The following is a 21,017-nucleotide window of genomic DNA, read 5'->3' as shown; positions in this document are numbered from 1 at the left end:
GCTCGAACTCGATGGTAGAGGTGTTCCGATCGTACCACCGCTTCATGTCCTCCTGGCTGGCCTCGAGGTTGGCTTCGGCCATGGCTCGGAACTTGCGGGTCTGGTTTCGTAGGGTCAGGAGGTATCGGTAGACGTCAGGAGGGGCGCCTTGGAGCTTCGTCTCCCAGCCCTCCTTGACCAGGCGGAGCGGTCCGCGGACCGGATGTCCATACAATAGTTCAAACGGGCTGAACCCCAGGGACTTCTGCGGGACCTCCCGATAGGCAAACAGGAGGCACGGCAGCAGGACATCCCATCTCCGCCTTAGGGGCTCTTCCAGGCCCTGGATCATTCCCTTTAAGGTTCTGTTGAACCGCTCGACCAATCCGTTCCCCTGAGGGTGATAGGGGGTTGTGAATTTGTACGTGACCCCGCACTGCTGCCACAGGGACCGCATGTACTTGGAGATGAAGTTCGTGCCCCTGTCGCTCACCACTTCGCGGGGAAATCCCACTCGGGAGAAGATCCCCATCAAGGCCCGGCCTACCACGGGGGCCGTTACAGTTCTTAGCGGGACCGCCTCCGGGTACCTGGTGGCGTGGTCCACGAGGACCAGGATGAAGCGGTGGCCCAGGGCGGTCTGGGGGTCCAGGGGCCCCACGATGTCGATTCCGACCCGTTCGAACGGGGTGCTGACGGCTGGAAAGGGCTGGAGGGGGGCCTTGACCCGACCCCCCGTCTTCCCGCTGGCTTGGCAGGTCTGGCAGGACCGGCAGTGTTTGTCCACGTCTCTCCGCATCCGGGGCCAGTAGAAGTGGGTCACCAGACGGCTGTAAGTTTTGTCTTGCCCTAAGTGTCCGGCGAGGGGTACGTCATGTGCCAGGTTGAGAAGGAACTCCCGGAAGCGGAGGGGGACCACCAACACGCTGCTGGCCCCGAGTTCTGCCACTTTTTGCTCACTGTACAACAGGCCCTCGGCCCAGTAGACCCAGTGGGTGCCGGTCTGGTCCCCGTTGGCTTGTGCGGACGCTTGTTGTCGGACCCCTTCGAGAGAGGGACAGGACTGCTGTTCTTGCTGGAACTGCTCACGGGTGGGGCCCCCTTCGTGGCGCCATTGTGCAAGTTCTGGTAGGGCACCCAGGGAAGCAATCTCCTCGGGGGAGGATTCAATAGGTCCAGGGTCGGTGTCCGCCTCCCCCTCGCTGCAGGCGGGGGGTGGTGCGAGCCCCTCGGGCTGGGCGGCCCCGGGGGCCGAGGACGAGCGGGGGGCCCGGGCGGTCATGGACCGGGTGATGGCGCAGGCCCATTCGGATAGTCCCAGCATTCGGAGGTGCTCTCGTCGCTCCACTTGGGCCCAGGGGGAACTCTCCAGGTCGTTCCCCAGGAGGCAGTCTACTGGTGCGTCGTCGCGGACCGTCACCTTTAGCAGGCCTGTCACCCCTCCCCACTCGAAGGGGACCAGGGCCATCTGACACAGGCTTTCGCTGTTGTCGGCCGTCCGGACGGGGCACAGCACATTGGGTAGGATCTGTTCGGGGGTCACCAGGTGGCAGCGGACAGCGGTGACGCTGGCGCCGGTGTCACGAAGGGCTTCGGCCCGTTGTCCATTGACGGTGACCTGCTGCCTGTACTTCTGGGTGTTGCTTGGGATGGGGGTGCGGGGCACCATTTCTCGGCTGCCCAGGCAGACCAGGGACATGGCTGCCGGCTCCCATTCGGTGGTTCCTCGGTCGAGGGTTTCTTCTTCTTCTTCTCCTTCCCCCAGGGCGGCGGCCGCCAGCTGTCGGGGCGGGGGCCCGCCGGCCCCGCTTCTTCGGTTCAGGGGGCAGACCGGGTCGCTGGCATAGTGTCCGGTTTGTTGGCAGCCGTAGCATGTTACTGGGGGCCGTGGTCCGGTTCTGGCCGGGGTCGCCCCCCTTCGGGCTAGGCTCGGGGAGAGGGGTTGCTGCGGTGGCCCTCGAGGTGGGCTCCTGGGGGCCCCGGCGGGGGGGTCCCGGTTCCTGTTCGGCCCTCCCCCTCCACCGCGTTGGCGGGGGGGTCCGGTGGGGTTCCTCTGGTACTCCCCCATCGAGTTCCGGGGGACTCGGGTGTTGACCCATCGATCGGCCTCGACGGCGAGTTTTCGTGGGTCGGTCATCTTGCTGTCGAGGAGGTGTTGTCTTAGCTCCACGAAGCAATTGTTGGAGAGATGTTCCCAAACAATGAGGTCGACCAGCTGCCCGTAGGTGGTGACTTTGCTACCCTTGATCCATCCTTCTAGGGCCCGGCTAAAAAAGTCCACATATTCCACCCAGGTAGTACCCGGGATCTTTTTGCAGTCTCTGAACCGCTGGCGGTACATTTCCGCGGTTAGCCCGTAGCGGGTGAGCAGGGCCTCCTTCATGTGGTCGTAGGAGGTCATCACCTCCTCCGGCAGCTGGAGCAGTGTGTCTCGACCCTCACTCAGGAACCGACCCCACAGGCCGGCGCCCCAGTCCTTTCGGGGCACCCGATGAGAGGTCATGGCCACCTCGTATGCCTTGAACCATTGTTGGATGTTGTCATTCTTATAGTACTCCTTGACGACCTCTTTCGGGATATGTACCTTGGCCTCGGCAGGCGGTAGGGTGTCTCTATTACTGGGGGTGTCGGTCCCCCCGTTCTTTGCCTTGATTTCGAGCTCTTTGAGACTTCGCTCGTGCTCAAGGGTCAGTCTTTTTTCCTCCAACTCTCGTGCCGTCTCTTCTCTTCTATCTCCTCTTGTAGCCGTAGCTGCTCTACGGCCAGTTTTTTTTCCGCCAGCTGGAGTTCGCCGTCCAGCCGCAGTCGTGCGAGCTCTAGTTCGTGGTTCCGGACCTTCTCCCGCTCTCGTATCTCTTCTTCGGAGAGGCCGGTTTCTAGGCTCTTTCTTCCTCCGGTTGCCGGAGTCAGTGCGGTTGATGTGGCCTCCGTCAGGGGCAGGGGGCCTTCTTCCTGGGAGTGGCCTGCCTCGGCCTCCCGCCAGGTCCTCAGGGCTTTCTGCATCTCCTCTTTGGTACCTAGGCCGGTGGTTGCAATGCCTTTGTCCTTGCAGAACTGTTTCAATTCCTTGTGCGTATATTCCTCCAACCGTTCGGGCTGGAACTCCGTGGTCGCGTTATTTTCTTGGTTGCTCATGACTTCTGTTTGTCTGGATGGGTAGCTAGTGGGTTACTGGCTGGTACGTACTGCGTTCGGCTCGGATCCCGTCGCTGGCCACCAAATGTTGGAAGGCGGACACCGAGGAGTCGGCGAGACCACTCAGGGGGGGCCCCCACACTGTAGGAAGTAGCCGAGCGCTGCAGAGAAGCCTCCTGAGAGATCCTTCTCCTATTATGTACTAGCACAGTAACACCACCACACCGGACTCAAGGAGGTTGTCTCAAGATGAGCAATTCTTTATCAGCACTTTAAAAGGTTACGGGTTCAATATTTACACAAAAAGGGGATCGAGGGATCCGCAAAAGTCTCAGTGTCTCTTTAGAAGGGAAGGGGTAGCGGGACAGTCTTTGGCAGGAGCTTGGTACGAGGGTACCTGGGGCCCAGTTCTTATCCTCAAGCTGGAGGACCTCCGGATCTCGGAGGGGTCGAGCCGCGACGGCGTCAGCAGGGCTCTGGCGTTCAGTTCGTGGAGAGCCACGATCAGGTCAGCAGGGCTCTCAAGATGGTTTCTGCTCAGCTCGAGCCGCGACGTCGTCAGCAGGGCTCCGAGGGAGGTTTCAGCGAGGTTGGGCCGCGACAGCGTCAGCAGGGCCCCGATGTTCCGGGGGGGCTTCAAGGTTTCAGCAAGAAGGAGCCGCGACGCAGTCTGCAGGGCTCGTGGTGGTTTCACGCAAGAGTTCTTCTCCGAAGGGTCGGCCGCGATTCAATCAGCAGGGCTCTCGACTCCGGGATACAACTGCCGGTCTGTGGCGGGGTCGCCCCAGATATAGGTCTGGAGCCCTTTGATGTCCGGACTCTTGCGCCCGGGGGGGCGGAGAGGCCGGGTTGAGAGCGGCCAGACGCCCAGCAGGAGCAGCGTCCGGCCCAGGAGAGCTGGAGGCCGATCGCACCTCGGTGTGTGGGGACGGTTGGGGGTCCCATCGATACCGCCCTCCGCCAGGGCGATGAGGTGTTCACGTGACACCCCCTGGCCAGTTCTTGGTGCCTCAATGTCTGGGCCTTGCTGGGGCCGAGGCCGGGTTGAGCGGAGTCATGAGGGCTGGTGTGCAGGGTCACGTGGCAGGTGACAAAATGGCGGAGCCTCGAGGCGTAGGTGACCTCGTGCGGGCCGCACGGGTAGCTCGTGGAGGCTAGGGCAGGGAACGGGCCCAATCCCCGGGAAGTCAGGACCACGCCACGAGGCCGGGTCCAACAATCACCCTGTCAATGCAGGACACACCTCAAACCCCCCAGTGACTGTCTAGAGTGGATGCAAATCCTCAGCTCCTGTCACTCCAACACCAGACGCTGAATACATAAACAGTCAGAGGCGCACAGGAAAGTAAAGTAAGAAAATGCCCACTTTTTAAAAGTGGCATTTTGAAACATGGTTTAAAAACCACCTTCACCAAAAGGTGCGTTAATAAATTCTGAGTTCGGAGAGCCTAGCTTCATTTCTTTAGCTTGTCCCTATGGAAAGTTATACTTGTGAGATGTTATAAAGCCAACTCCCATGTTAGCTTATGGGACAGATAGCCTTTCAACAGTGAAAAACAAAATACACAGTATTTCACTATTAGGACATGTCATACACACCAGTACATGTCCTACCTTTCACTTACACTGCACCCTGCCCATAGGGATATCTTGGGCCTAACTCAGGGGTGCCTTACATGTAAGAAAAGAGATGATTGGGGCCTGACAAGTAGGTGCACTTGCCAGGGCAACATGGCAGTTTAAAACTGTACGTGCAGACACTACAGTGGTAGGTCTGAGACACCTTATAGGGTTACTTGTGTGGGTGGCACAATCAGTGCTGCAGGCCCACTAGAAGCATTTGATTTACAGGCCCTGGCACACACTGTGCACTTTATTTGGGACTTACCAGTAAATCAAACATGCCATTCATGGATAACCAATCATGTCATATATTTACAGAGAGCATATGCACTTTAGCACTGGTCTGCAGTAGTAAAGTGCCCATAATCCTATAGCCAACAAAAACAGGGTGAGAAAAATAGGAAGCAAAAGACAAAATGTTTGTGGATAAACCTGTCACAAGGACCAGGTCTAACAATAAGTGACCAACTTACATTCAAGCAGATTAAATTCTGGGAGTGCCAACAGCCTATCTTTGTTGTATTCCAAGGCATGCCTCAGTTGCAGATAGCGATAAAACTGAGAGGATTGAAGGATACATTTGTCTGCTAAAGCTTGAAATGAGCACATATGGCCATCCCTCTACCACGGATCACCTTTACAACTATGAAAAGGCTACAATGAATTCAGAACTCGGCTGCCAACTATTCTTACATATAAAACCACAAGACCATAACTCCCCTGCCTGGAAAGCACTGCTTTGGTTACTGGTTGCCAGAAGATCCATGTTCAAGCTGCTTTGTATCACTCACAAAGCAATACATGGAACCGGACCACTCTTCAACAGGAATACAATCACAAAATACATTTAACAAAGGAACCTATGCTCTAGAGTAGCACCTCACCTCAAAATCCCAACGTACAAGAAAAGAACCATGGGTGGCACATCCTTCTCTGTTCAAGCAGCCAAACTGTGGAACTCTTTACCCCCAACATAAGATCCACGGATAACCATCTTATCTTCAGAAAACTAATCAAGAAATGGCTCTTCACTACATAGCCACCATGCACAAACATAAATATACAGCATATCCCTCGTATATAAGCATTTATTTGGACTGAAGATATGTACTTATATATGTGTATTGCTTTGTATAAACATGTATAATAATTATGCTTTTAAAAAAAAGAGATATTTGTTAGTTCTGCTTAACAGATGTACATCTTACTGATAGTTACATTATACTATGTTTTTATTATGTATATAAGTGACTGCATAAATAAGTAAATCTTTTATCATAACTATTTATCTAAAATTGCTTCACTATTGAATTACAAAAAATAAAAAACAAATAAATTAATTTAAAGTACAAAACTTGAAAGTCAGAGTTTATTAAATGCATGTTCTTATGTATCAATATATTTGTTTATTTTCTTTGAATTCAGCATATCCAATGCACAACCCTATTTCTCACCCTATACCGCTCTCAATATATCCTCTCCTCAACTCTCTAACTCATCTCAAACCTCATTCTACTACTCTTTCCAATGCACTACCCTATTTCTCATCCTATACCTCTATCAATATAACCTCTGCCTCCACTCTCTCATACATCCCAAACCCCATACCACTATTACGATCCCCAAAATAACCCTTTCTAGACTCTTTCCACCTCTACCCATCCTTGAATCATTTCCTACCTCTTTTACTATTCAGATCTCCAAACAAGCCTTTCTAAACCCTTACCTTTGACTCTTCCCCCTCCACCACCCCTTTACCCATCCCAACCCACCCCCACTGCTATGAACTAAAAAAAAAGGGGTTTAGAGCCTTCCCTCTTTTATCCCTCCTTCCCTCTTCTATCCCTCCACTATTCCTTTTCAATCTCAAAAACAGACTTAACATGTCCACCACTCAAATTAATTTCATATTTCCCTATACTAACTCACCTCCCCTTTACCCATCCCAAACCCCCTCCTACCAGTATAAACTCCAAAAACAAAAACAATTCTAGACCCTTCCCTCTTTTACCCCTTCACCATTCCTTTTTAATCCAAATAACGGACTAACATGTCCACAACTCAAATTAATTGCATATTTGCCTATACTAATTTCCACATTAAGAGATCAAAGTATGCCCGAAGAGAAAAGAAACGTATTCATCATTCCTCCATTCTTTATGATGCGGTACCACCAAGATCGGGGGAAGGTTTTCAGTATTTATCATGCATAAATAATGTGCAACACAGATTTATCCTTTTGTGTTTCCATATGAACATGATCCCGCTACTCCTGGGATACCCCCAAAATAAATATAAATTAGCAGACCTCTTACCCTGTCCCTGTAACAACTACGCAGTACAGTCAGATCTACATATTGTATTAGTTTGCAAGACCTATACAGAGGAAAGGAAAACATTCATACTCCCAATCCTGAGGTACCACAATTTTAGGCAGTGCCGGGTGGCCATGTTCTTTTTAAAAACTCTACCGGATCCATTTGTATGCTGTTCAGTTGCCTCATTTTTGTGGGCTTGTCTTAGGAAGAGGAAAAAGGTGAGACGACATTTTAGTAGCAACAACTAATTAATTAATTTTAAATTCAGAACAGCTTTTTTCATAAACGTTTTTTACATGAATTTACACGGATCACTGCAACTGTTTAATTCTTATTTTAAATGTGTATATATGTGTATATATTGTGTATATATTGTGTTGCAATTTTTAGATAACTTGTGCTTTTATGATCCATTTTAAAGAGATTGAATAAAGCTGTATGACTGTCTGACTGACTAATTTCCACTAATCCTGTTTGGGTTCCAGAGTATTTCAACACCTCATCAGGGGAGCAAGCACTATATAAATGCAAACCTTTTCCTCTTCTATCCCTCACCTACCCTTCTCTATCCAAATAACTGACTAACATATCCACCACTCAAATTACTTTCATATCTCACTATACTAATTCACCACAAATCCTTTATGGGTTACGGAGTAGCATTCTACTCGCTGAAATATCTCAATACCTCGTCAGGGGTAGCAAGCGCTATATAAATGCAAACCATTTCCCTCTTCTATCCCTCCACTATCCTTCTCAACTCAAATAACTGACTAAAATATCCACCACTCAAATTACTTTTATATTTCATTATACTAATTCACCACTGATCCTTTATGGGTTCCGGAGTAGGCTGTTACTCGCCGAAAAAGCGCTTTGACGCCTCGTCAGGGGTAATAAGCGCTATATAAATGCAATTACAATACAATTCAATCCCTCCAAACATTATTCAAAGTAGAGATGCCAATTAGATCCCACAGCCGGAATCCGACCAACCCCGCAGTCTCAGGGAGCCATGACCCATGCCAGGAAATCTGAGATCCTAAGCTCAAACATCTCTTGACGCACATGCTGAAACACCAGCAGGTATATTGCTTGCATTACTCATTTTTTCAGGGCAAACATCAAAGAAACCATTGCAACTAAATACGACAGATCTATTGCTTTCAAATGTTTGTACATTTTAATAGGGCTTTTTGTTTAATAGACAGCATTACCAATTTTTGTGGAAAGGAAGCCCATTTATTTTGGGCCGTACTTACTTATAAAATGAAAAACGATTTTTTTTACAAAATGTGCTTTTTCACATCTGAAAAGTGTAGAAGATCGTACTTTATTACCAATCATGCAAACTCGTGTGGATTACATTCAAGGCGCAATGGAACAAAGTGGTTATGCCAGGGACGTTTTAAGGATTTCGGGGGCCCTGGGCCAAATATATTTTGAGGGGCCCCTGTTTGAAACAGCTTTGACTTTATGATCCAGTTCCAGCTCTTTCATGCCCTCTTTGGTCACATTCTAAATGTCTGTGTGCATCTGATTTTCAGGGATAGTGATGTGTGTTTTCAGTATTGTAACACAGCTGCAGGTCACTAATATTAATGCAAATATTCTTTGTCACACCCTCCCATTTCTTATATGAGAGGTCCTGTATTGATCTAAAAGAAACTTTTTATATCGATGTTGCATGGAACATAAACACATTTTGTCTGTAAAATGTCTGTAATAGGCTCTCACACATTAAAAATAAATGTTAGATAAACGCTATTTCCAACAATCTGTTCCAAAATGATTCAAAGTCAGCAGAGCAAGACTCTCTACAGAACATAGCTGGCTTTATCAGGGGGCCCCCTGAAAGGCTGGGGCCCTGGGCCAGAGCCCTCTTTGCCCATGCCTTAAAACGTCTCTGGGTTATGCCCCATTTTTCACACTGCTGCAAACTTTACATAACCGGCGCCGCAAACATCTCCAACTCTATATAACATGCGCACTCCCTTCTCTGTTTGTCTGCGCATCTATACTTTGTTATCAGAATGATTATATTGCACAGTTCTCCTTGCGTGACAAGTTCAATACCATTTTCAGGGTCGGCTCCCTTTATGAAAACAACCTGAGAAAAGCTTAATTTTTTAAATTATATCGTGTCCACAAACGTCAGTCTCATTAAACTCGGAAGCAGGGCTACTCGTAGAAAGAATCTAAACACCTACCGACCAGGAGCACCTTAGTGCTGTCGTGGCAAAGGCCCGGGGCCCTGGCCTGGCAGCCATTCCTCTCTCTGCCCGGTCTGTATGTGTCTCGGAGCCCAGTGCCTGTCGCCCCTCACGGTACACCCGCCTGGTAACATTAAACACTGAAGCTAGTGCGTCCGCAGCCGCCTGCACATTCTTCCGGGCCCTTTTCAGGTGCCTGCTGAGCTGGGTAGACAGGTCCCACTAGTTTATATTCAAATTTTAAAATACTTTCGAAGGTGCCTCCCTCGTTCACTTTGCTCAGCAGCAGAGCTGCGCCCATTCTGAATCTTCCGCCTGCCTTACAAACACCGGAGAGTTCACCATAAAACGTTTAATTGGACTCTGAGGTTTACGTGACTGCTTAAAGCGTGTCATAAATGCAGCCTCCTCAGTAGTCGAGCTGTTCCCACTTTCCATTGCGGCATCCTCCGCCTCACCCTTACGAATGCGTGAGCTCCTGTTCCTCATTCAAATGCCTAATGTTTACCTGGCCATATAAAAGCCAGGTGCCTTCACCGCCGGGGTTTCAGCAGCCGATGACGGCGTAATGTGTATCTGCCATGATCTGAGTCCATGTCAACAGGGGCGGACTGGGACGGAAAATAGGGGACACCAAAATAAATAGGGCCCCTAAAGCTGACAAAGTTGCCCACGTGTGCAAATCGGGCCGTTTTGAACTTGTAAAGACATTGTTTATGTCTGGTTTACAAGATATGGGACACTGCATGCGTGTGATCATGCTGCAGGAAATGTTTATGGTAACATCGAGGAAATCAACAGCCAAAACCCTCCCACCAGACCATAAAGCAGATCCACAAAAATACTACAAAAATACAAGATACAAGATACAAAAATACAAGATCTATGAACACTAAACAAATCGACCAACACTATGTGAAACAGCTCATCGGGTGCTGCCAGATTGCCCTACAGGCCTGCCTGACCCGGTTTATCAGTTGGAGATATCTATTTATAAGCATCCAAACATTGTACGAAAAAATGGTGAAACATATCCAATAACAATTGTGGTCCATAGGAAGTTGAGACAGAGTGGTCCTGCTAGAACCTTTTCTTTTTGTTGTGGACTCTACTTATCATGACTTGTCTCCTGTAGGGTCCTTGTGCGCTGTCACCAGTTAAAGGTGGTGTAAATGGAAATACAACTGGTGCTAGTAGCTTCCAGTCCAAAACTAAGTCCTAAATATACAGGGAAAGCAGATCTGAAGCAGAAAAATATATTTGTTTATTGAACATTTGTAATACGCTACATAGAGATCAAGGGACTGCTTCACAAGGCAGAAAAGTGTGCGAAGGTGGTGTGTTGATTGCTTTAAGCCCTCCAGCAGGAATATGAAGATATGGCATGCTCCATGCTAGTGGTGTTTAGGATATGGATTAAACGTGGAATTTTTTTATGAAGAACCTGTCCCTCTTCATTACAGAAGGGTTGCAGCCGGGAGATGAAAGGGACCTGAAAGCGTGTGGAGGATGTGAAGCAGACTGGGGTCCTGGATTCAGAATCTCCCAGGTGTGTGCGATCTGGGTCAGTGCTTGCTGAAGGGTCTTTGTAGGCAACAGAGCTGCATACTCTGTCTACTGGCAGAGTCGTGCATACTAGTTTAAAATCTATGGACCCGATTCACAAAGGTAAATTTAGACCTGAAGTCTAACTTTAGACATGAAGTCTAAGTTTAGACCTAAAGCATAACTTTAGACCTGAAGTCTCAGTTTAGATCTAAAGTCTAAGTTTAAACCTAAAGCTTACCTTTACACCTGAAGTCTAAGTTTAGACCTGGAGTTTAAGTTTAAGCTTCAGGTCTAAAGTTAGACTTCAGGTCTAAGTTTACCTATGTGAATCGGGCCCATATAATTTAAACTAGTATGCATGACTTTGCCCTGTATATCTAGGGGTTTGTATGCATGTTCTTCATCTCTTCTTCTCTCTGCCTCACTTTCCATTCTCTCTGCCTCACACTGCTTTCTCTCTGCCACACTGTCCTTTCTCCCCCCTTCGTACTTCTGATAGAGCGCCATGTAATTCTGAATTTGTAGGGGTGCATTATAATCACTGGTAGTCCGCATCCATATATTTAGTGGGAACTTATTAACGTGTGATTTAGAAATGTAGTACTAAAAGCAGCTTATATTGGTGTGACTAGAAATGTAATCAAGTCATTCACCAAGTTCAATGTAATGTCTACTCGAAAATGTATGTTAGATAATGCATAACGAATTAGTCCACATATAATGTGATGCATTAGGTTTAAACGTGCACCATATTAGAGTCTGCACGCGTAGATTTGCTTATTCATGTATGCAATTTAATGAGTATCAATGCTTATAGTATGACTCTAGAAATGTGTGTTTAAAATGTGTAAAGGCCTGATTGCAGATACGTTTTAGAGAAAGGCCTATTTGTTCTTATATCAGCTGAATACTGTAGGCCGAAAACTGGTTCCCTTGAAAAGGCTCTGGGTCTTGAGAGAGTCAGCAGATCTCAGAGAGTGGAAAGTTTCTCGTTCCTATGTTTCTGTTGCAGGTGTAAGGACAAATAGCTCATTAGGAAGACTAACCCTTTGTTTTAGGAGTTAGGATGATAGGAGAAGCCAACTGGGGAGTATACTGGAATTCAGGGATGATATTTTCAGCGGAGAAGGTGCCTGAGACCCAAGGTCAAGTTAAACGTTTTTGGATGAAGTACGAGTTTCAGCGGTAAAGTATCGGAGGAAGCCCTGGCTGAAGAGGTGTGACGGTGGGTGTGTTCTACAATTTTGAAATTTTGAATTAGGGACAGTGCCCCGTTGGTTGAGCAGTTGAGGATTAGATGTGAAGCTAGAAGGAGCATCTTAGAACGAGCTCTGTAGCTTGGCTACTGATTGAGCAAAGCGAGTGCACTTCTAAGGAAGTCTTCGCTTCTGATACCTTTTACTCTCTTGCCTAGGGGGGGAGGGGGGAATGCTAAGTTGGGATGTCACCTTAGAGATAGAGTAGGGATAGACTAACTGGGGACGTATTCCAAGATCTACTTATTGCAGAACCTGAAGGATTGTATTCTTGCTGCCTGCCCCGTGCTTTGGGAACCGCTCTCCCTCCGCCGCTGCACCTTGGAGAATCGGAGTGCTGCCGCTGAGTGGGGGAGAGCGAGGAGGCCAAAACTACATTACTCAGCTGCCCCTGCCTCGGGGACCGGAAGTCGCATTCCGCAATACCGCGCCAGGTGGCGCTTAAAAGCAAAGGCCATTTTCGGTGGAGAGGGGACGTATTCCAAGATCTACTTATTGCAGAACCTGAAGGATTGTATTCTTGCTGCCTGCCCCGTGCTTTGGGAACCGCTCTCCCTCCGCCGCTGCACCTTGAAGAATCGGAGTTCTGCCGCTGAGTGGGGGAGAGCGAGGGGGCCAAAACTACATTACCCAGCTGCCCTGCCTCGGGGACCGGAAGTCGCATTCCGCAATACCGCGCCAGGTGGCGCTTAAAAGCAAAGGCCATTTCCCGCGTTGCGGGAGCGTGCGGGAGTGCCCGGGGCTAAGCCCGGGCAAAGGGTGGGCCCTCTCAGGCCGGAGGAGGCCGGAGGAGGCTGGGGTGGGCCATAGACTTTGGTCGCGTGTCAAAAGGACTTATTTCACCAAGTGAGACATTCAACCTTTCTATTAGTATAAAGTGTATTCACAGTTTGTTAGTTTTGTCCTGTTTATCCATACATTATCCCAGTGTAAAAACAAATCTGGACGATGTCTAAATTTAAAATTGGCATCATGGACAACTATTTGGTAAAAAGGGTGAATCAAATTAACAATGATCGTAGGGCCTCGCTAGGGCGAGGGAGCCAACCTGTGTCAGATGTAGATATTCCCCCCTTAGAGGTGCCCTCAGTTGGGGTTAATATCCCGAATATCCCAGACGTGGGCAATAGGGCTGTTATAACAGCTGAAGTACAGGTTCATGCTGAACTGCACGAAGATCTACCCGATATACCTATCGAGGCTACAGAGCAGTCACCGCCTGCCTCTAGACCAGTTAGAACTTGCAGAAAGTCACAACTCAAACGCGGGGGGAAATACAGTAAAAAATAATAGAAATAGTTCAATCCGCTCCCAATAGCATCCCTAATGGAATTAATTTGTATGAAGGTAATAATACTGGTGGTATAAATATAAATCCGGAGCAATTTGCCCTTTTGATTCACACTATAGAAGCCAAGATAGAGGCAAAGATAGAAGAGGTGATGAAACCCTTGACATCTAAATTGGACAGCGTCGCCCTAGAAGTTAATAGACTAGGTGGATTGATACCTACACACTTGGCTTCAGCCTCGGCTGGTAGACCTAAGGCTCTGGCAAGGGTTCTGTGGGAGAGGGGCAGGGAACTGGTAGAATGAACACTCAGCAAACTAGCCAGCAATTAAATATAACTGAAACTGCCTCACCTGATCATACACCACCAATTGTCCAGAAGAAACAGGCCATATCAGGTCCAGGGGGTAAGCCGGATACCACCCAAGTAAAAAGAAGTTGTTACATTAATTTGCCTCCTGATTGTGCACCTTATGTCGCTGTATTAACAAATGTCCCGCCTAGTGACTGTCATCCTGTTCAGTCCTATGGGAATCCCATGATTCATTGAAAAATAAAACTGTATCATGGTTAAATACCAGATGTGGCTTCCCAATCACATACTCTGATCAAATATTGTCAACGAGAAGGGTGAACTGGATTGGCCCGTCCAGAAAGACATCTAGTGGGGATTGCATCATTATAAATTTTAAACATCCCCAACACGTTACAACAGTCCTATTAAGAGCGGCTTCCTTAGTTTATGATGCAAACAGTGTATGTGTACGCCCACTTGGTTATTTTTATACTCACTTAAATAAAGTCCCTCCTAATCCCAGAAAAATTAGTCCCTTAATATCTATCCAGCCTCCGGTTCCTGAAGGGGCATATTTGTACAATGCTGATAGCCATTGTATGAATGGGTTCAATGTTGCTATACAGAATAGATTCGATTCACTCTCAGGTCTGGAGGCATATGACTGACATGAGGAATTCGGGGACCACGGAAACGAGAGTTTGGCAGAAGTAGGATATATGGAGATTACACCGGCAAAATCTAGTGAAAACAATGTAATTTCCTGGAATATTGCGGGACTGGGTGCTAAAATGAAGGATGACAACTGGACTAGGTATATTAAGCAGTATCAGATTATCTGTCTGCAGGAGACCTGGTCGGTTGAATGTGATTATTTCCTCGAAGGTTATAAGGCATTTTATGTCCCTGCAACGGCAACAACCAGGGGTAGATCTAAGGGGGGAATGGTTACGTTCATTTCGGTTGCATTATCTTGTAAAATACGTAGAGTTATAACATGTAATTCTGGAATTATTGGTTTAATTTTAACTGGAGAAAACTGTACGGTCGGTCTGGTCAATTTTCATAATGCTGTCAATGCATGCTCAGTTTTTAGTCAGATACTTGCATTGAACGCTTATATTACTACCTCTTTGAAGGATTGTCTCCACAACCTTATGATTATGGGGGATTTTAATGTTCACCCTTGTGGCGACCTCCTTTTGAAGAGTATTTTGGATTTACAGTGTGCACGCCTAGAGGGTCTCCATTTGGAACACACAACTGAGGGGGAACTTTGTAATGATCTGCTGAATGACCTGGATTTAATGCTGACTATGGCATTGACGGACCCCACTAAGAGTTTTGTGACCCCGACCTTCAAGGGGCATGGGAGGGGATCTTTTATTGATTATATACTAATCACCTCCTCCATGCAGTCCTTTGTGGACTCTTTTATTATTGAAGATAGTGAATTTAGTGATCACAACCCGCTCACTGTCCACTTAAAGGGTCCTTGGGTAGTTAAAGAAGGATGGAATAATAGCACTGGGAGGTTTAGCACAATCGATGGGAGACGTCGCTTAAAATGGTCTAAGATCACCCCAGATCTGTTATGTAAAGATATTAAAGCCTCCTGTGCAGATGAAATTACGGTCTGCACTCAAGAAGGGTCACAGCCGACTAAGGTCCTTAGTGCTTTTCAAAAAATTTATCGTTTAAGGTGTCCCAGTTGTTGTCGGCCCCAGCAAGGAAGGTAGAGACTGTGGGTCCAAAATGGTTTAACCATGACTGTTCTAAAGCAGCACGTAATTTAAGGCCGGCTTTAGCGGTTAAACCAAGAGTAAGGGCGACAGTTCAATGGTGTCGGAAAGAATACAAATCTACCATTGGCAATCGCAAGGAAACCTTAAGAAATAAGGCATGGAGTGAGATTCTTGATCCCACCACTTTGCGGTGTAGCTCTAAATTCTGGGCGTTAATGAAGAAACCTTTCCTTGCTCAAGAGCCGGGTGACGGTCTGGAATGCCACATTTCAAAGGAGGAGTGGGAAGCACACTTTAAGCAATTATACTGCTGCCAGACGGACGCAAATTCTGATCTTACCCCCTGTAGTTATGGTGGATTACTTGTTTTTGATGTAGGAGAGGTTACTGAGGGCATACTGGGCCTAACAGCTGGGAAAGCTCCCGGTCCTGACGGGATTCCCCCAGACTTATTTAAGTCCGAGCCAAGTTTCTGGGCACCCATTTTAGAGTCTGTCTTCAATGCTGCTGTAAAAACAGGTTGCCCTCAATCATGGGGGGGGGGGGGGTCTCTACGATTGTCCCGGTCTTCAAGAAGGGGGACAAAGGCAGCCCACATTGTTATAGACCTATTTCATTAATAGACTCTATGGTTAAAATTGTAGGCAGAATCCTACTGCAGAGAATTTCAGATTGGGCATCAGAAACCAATATTATGCCCATAGCCCAGTATGGTTTCTGTAGTGGTCGCTCAACAGTAACACAGTGCCTTAACCTTTTTTTAATATTAAGTAAGTACACTGTTGCTCGAAGGGGTACCGTCCATCTCGCCTTCATGGACTTGTCCTCAGCTTTCGACTGTGTAAACAGGGGAACGCTGTGGCAGTCCATGAGGGCGCAGGGTGTAGATAGTGGAATTGTGGACTTCCCTGTTGATTTACATAGTAACACTAGAGCAAACGTGAGATATTCTCAAGACTTGAGCACAACAAATAATTTTGACATAGGTAAGGGTGTCCGCCAAGTATGTATCCTGGACCCCTTCCTTTTTAATTTTTATATTAATGAGTTGGATAGTGTGTTGCAGAAAGTACCAGCTGACTGCCCTAGAGTTGGCAGCCGGGGAATTCCCGTACTTTTATACGCAGATGATGCGGTTTTAATCTCTAGAACTGAGAGGGGTCTTCAAGCTCTACTAAATGCTTTTAAACTATTCATGACGGATAGAGACCTCCTGGTCAATAATTCGAAATCATTTGTGATGCAAGTTAGCCAACAACCAAGAAGGAACTTCTCTTTTAAAATTGATGAAGTAGTAATCCCCATATCAAAAACGTTTTCGTATCTTGGGGTCCTTTTTGATACTAAACTTAATTGGGGCCCTCAGCTTGCAAAAAAGAAAGGGGAATTGGCCAGGATTAATGCTTCCATCTTTAATTTTGCATCGAAACTGGGGAAAAAATCTACCAGTGCTATGCTGAAACTTTATAACGCAAAATCAGTGGCAATCGCTGCCTATGGTAGTGAAATATGGGGGTATGTTACCGGTGAGCAACTGCAGATTGCTGAAAACTTTTTTATGAAGCGTCTCCTGTGTGTCCCTGTGGGCACGTCGAATCTGGTAGTACATGAAGAACTGGGGATGCAATATTTAAGTGACACTTTCTCCCTACGCCCGTTGACCTGCTGGCTAAAACTGTGGTTGAATCAGGATATACCACTGACACATCTGATTGTGCTGGACTATTTGTCTCAGGATAAGGCAATGGGCACCCCATGGTTAAAATACTTGAACTCTAGCTTTGCAAGGCTTGGCCGTTTGGACTTGTTTGAACATCCAAGTCAGATTGTAAAGGGGGATCTGGAGCTAATTAAACGGGCCTTCCTCATGGATAAGAAGATCCAGAGGGATGGAATGGAGCTTCAGAGACAAAGTGTGAGAAAATTTGTCATGCTGAAAACATGTGCAACTACGGAGCCGTATTTGCTGGGCTCACTGACCTCTCATGAAAAGTTCTTGTTAACAAGGTTTAGGTTAAATCTTTTTCATCATCTGTTGATTAGGCCTAAAACGGATATTTTTAATAAATGTGCAGCACCCTGCGGCTGCGACGGAAAGTCTCGGCAGGACATGCTGCACTTTATATTTTTATGTAGGTTTTATGAATATCCACGTAAGCGCTACCTGGTAACCCTTTTAATAAAACTTAACTTTACTCAAATCAGACCAGCATTAATGTATTTACAACTTCTGCATAGTGAAAGTATTCTCCAAATTACAGAATTTTTGAAGTTGAGTATTAAGTTAAGAGATTGTATGGACCGTTAATGGTAATCTGTGATGAATGTGTCATTCCCTTCCTGACTTTACTGCATGGAACATACAATATTTTTGCACTTTTGGCATTTTATCTGATATGTGTTTTAATTAATGTGTCTCAAACTTGTGTTTTTTTATTACATGTACTTTTATGGTTTGTTGCAAACCGAAATAAAGATTTTAAAGAAAGAAAAGACTAACTGATTTTTCTTTTTAGGTTGATGGCTTCTAACATAGAGAATAGAGCAGTAATTGGTTGCCTAATGCTTCTGGAGATAACTATTCTTCTTATTCTGAGTCGGATGAGACTCCTGCGTAGGATATTTTTTGTATTAGTGCCCATTTATTTCCTTAACCTCGTGATGAGGTGCTTGTATGTGCAATTATTTTTGGCTTTGTAATAAGCCCCTAAAATTTGAAATTCAGAGTCAGTAATCTTTTGAAGTTCCAAATTTGTTTTGCTTGATGATAAAATTGCATTTTCTCCCCTTTACACTATTTAGCAGATAGAAAGCTCCTGGTGACCTGTGAGGATTCTTGGTGATGGTAAGATAGATAAGACTCCGGCTTTATCACTTCTCTCTATCTCTCTCGACCTCAACCTCCATTATTTTTGCTTCCCCCTGCTCTCCAGCCCACCCAACCCTCTGCTTCCTCTCACATGACCTTCTTTTCTCTTCAATTCATCCTCCTCTTTCTCTGCCTCACCATCCTCTTTCTCCACATCACCATTCTATTTCCCTACCTTGGCTTCCTCTCTCTGCCTCAGTTTAATCTTTCTCTCAGCTCACCCTCCTCTCTTTCCTCCTCACTTTCCTCTCTCCACCTCACCATGCTCTCATTGCGTATCCACCTCCCTCTCTGTTCCTAACTCTTCTCCCTAACCTTGGCGCCACCTCCTCCTCCATTCCCTCTCCTTCTTCTACCTATAACCCTCCCCTCTCTCTTCTGCCTTCACCATCCTCTCTTTCCTCCTCAGCATTGACCCTGCGCACCTCTCCCTCTTCTGTTAACCTTACCTTCACTAATACTGCCTGTGTGGTAACCATTTTGTTACTAAAAATAAAGCATGAGCTGGTTCCGTACACGCGGTTCTTCCTGGGTGGGCGTGTGGAAGTCCTTCATTCATCTCTAACACTAACTTTGTCCCTTTGTCTAGTTTATGAAATGCTTCACCCTCATGCTCCTCTCTAATCAGTCCTCATGATAGTTCTTCTCTTGCCTTCTACTCACTCCATTACTCTTATTTCATCCACCTCTTTCTTTACCACTCTTTTATGTTGTCCTTCTTTTTCCTTCCCTTCATCTTTTCTACCCTCGCGCTCTCCTCTAATCACCCTCCTCCATTTCTTATATCTGCACCCCATCACCATTTCCTCTTGTCAAGTTTCTAGAATGGTTGATCATGTTCACGGCCCTGTGGAGCTACGCGGCATGAAAACTGTGGACCTAGTGTTTTTCAGGACTTCCACATCCACAGCAGCGAGTTAATTCATAGCTAATAATATTAGTGGGATTTGTGCTCTACCTTTCAAAATGCCCCAAAAGATTCATTTATTTGAAGCTCAAATACGTGCAGTGTTTATCCAGTTCTCGGACACTAAGCAGTACCGATTTTTTTTTACTGATGGCAGGACTTACAAGCTTCTTTACAGCGTTTGCTGGTCCATTCTTGTGCCAAAAATGAAAGGCAGAGTATCATGATTTGAATTTATTTAGCAGGCCACAGTATATATGAACACACAGCAGCAAGTGCATTAGCCCACTGGATTATCTTTTCTGCTTAGGACCCGAGGCGCAACAGAAGTGCTATAAGCCATTTCTATCTAATCATGTGACATAAAAAGATAATTTGTTGGGAAAAAAAAATGCACAGTCACTGCTGCCCCAAAAGTGCAGTGTCTTGGCCATAAGTTCCTTCTAATCATATTAGCAGGTTCAGCCTTCAGCGAGTACCTCTGGAGAGCAGGACAATGGCTGCAGGTGTTTCCAGAGCTGCCACAGAGGAGCTACCAGTGCTGTTCTTTGTATAATGGGAGCTTGCACTGCTCCTGCCCATGCTGTATCTTTATTGTATTAGTGAAACTTGGCAAAGGTCTTCAAAACAGTCAAAGCGCGGCATTGCATGTGTTTTTTTTTTCATATAGGGCTGCACGCTAAGAAAAGTGTCAAGTGCAGGTAGAAAATGAAACTAGCTACTACTATGATATAAATCACAATTGCACATTTTCAATTACTTTCCTTGGGATGGCAAGATCCTATCATGTTATTTCTGCCATATGTATGTTATCTCTTAAGTACAGTGTGCTGGGAGCTTGCAAGCCTCTTTTGACTTGGTAGAAGTGACACAGGTACACCTGCCTTCCTCATGTGCATGGTAACAGCCATCCCCACTGACTTCACACCTGTCTCTAGGCACTTCAAGTAGCCCAAGGCATTGGTGTTTTTCATAAAAGATAGACAATTAGGCTGAGAAAGTGCGGCTGTGGTCCACATGAATCATTAAGAAACATAACAAAATATATTGTTCTCCTTGTCAATGGGCCTTGCAAGGGCCACAGGGCTACCTTTGGAGGGACTGGCATGCCTGCCCTCCCTTAAGAACTGGGCATGATGTGAAGACAGGGACCAAGGAGGAAAGAAGAGAAATACAGTACAGTGCGGTGGGTGAAAAAGAATCATCACTTTAACAATAATTAGAACATTGGAAAGTTGAGAGCTGAATTGAAGACAATGGAGCAGAACATCCTATATAAACTGGTATAACGCTGGAGCGGACCTTCAATTGCCAGGTTAGCCTACTATGGCAGGCTAAAAGGCTATAAACCGTGTCCACTGATATATTTCATTTTTGGCTGCAAGGGGGTACTAAACAATTAAAGAGACATTGTAAGTGTGAGAGGTGGATTAGTTACAGGGAAATCCAAAATGGTGTATTCTGAAGCAGGGTGTTTGTAATCCTGCCAGCAGAGGAGGACATGAGCAAAGTGCCCAACTCCCCTCCCATTGACATTAGAAGTGCAACAGTAATAGCACACACACAAACACAGACACATCTTTTTCTCAATATTTCTCCAGAACTAATGTGATTAGCAGAAAGAAAGTTTTCCTAAGCACTTCTGTGAGAGGGCCCTTGACTCTGCCCACATGACCATGAATACAGCATTTGCTGGGCAGAAGTTGTGTGCTTCCACTAGGTTCCGTTGGTGTCTTCAAAAGTCTTCATATTTTACTTAACCCTAATACACCAGTGTTTGGACAGAGAATGGTTGATAAGGAGCTGGATTAAGTATATTGTTGTGTGCAGGGCACAGTA

The 21,017-nt window shown here is 46.5% G+C and overlaps 1 protein-coding gene across 2 annotated transcripts in view; it reads right to left on the bottom strand.

Moving 5' to 3' along the window:
• Positions 1 to 9,471, bottom strand: part of LOC146855741 (NACHT, LRR and PYD domains-containing protein 5-like) — a 376,900-nt gene extending 367,429 nt beyond the window's left edge. The window contains exon 1 of one of the 2 annotated variants that reach the window (XM_085653656.1): positions 9,266 to 9,471. The gene's annotated coding sequence lies outside the window, so the exon portion shown is untranslated. The remainder of the gene's footprint in view (positions 1 to 9,265) is intronic. The other variant, XM_085653657.1, reaches the window with a different exon arrangement.
• Positions 9,472 to 21,017: the final 11,546 nt, after the last annotated feature.

This window comes from Triturus cristatus, chromosome 4_1, assembly GCF_964204655.1.
Source record: "Triturus cristatus chromosome 4_1, aTriCri1.1, whole genome shotgun sequence".
Taxonomy (NCBI): Eukaryota; Metazoa; Chordata; class Amphibia; order Caudata; family Salamandridae; genus Triturus; species Triturus cristatus.
The sequence above is the reverse complement of the archived record's forward strand: the minus strand, read 5'-3'. Positions and strand labels throughout refer to the sequence as shown.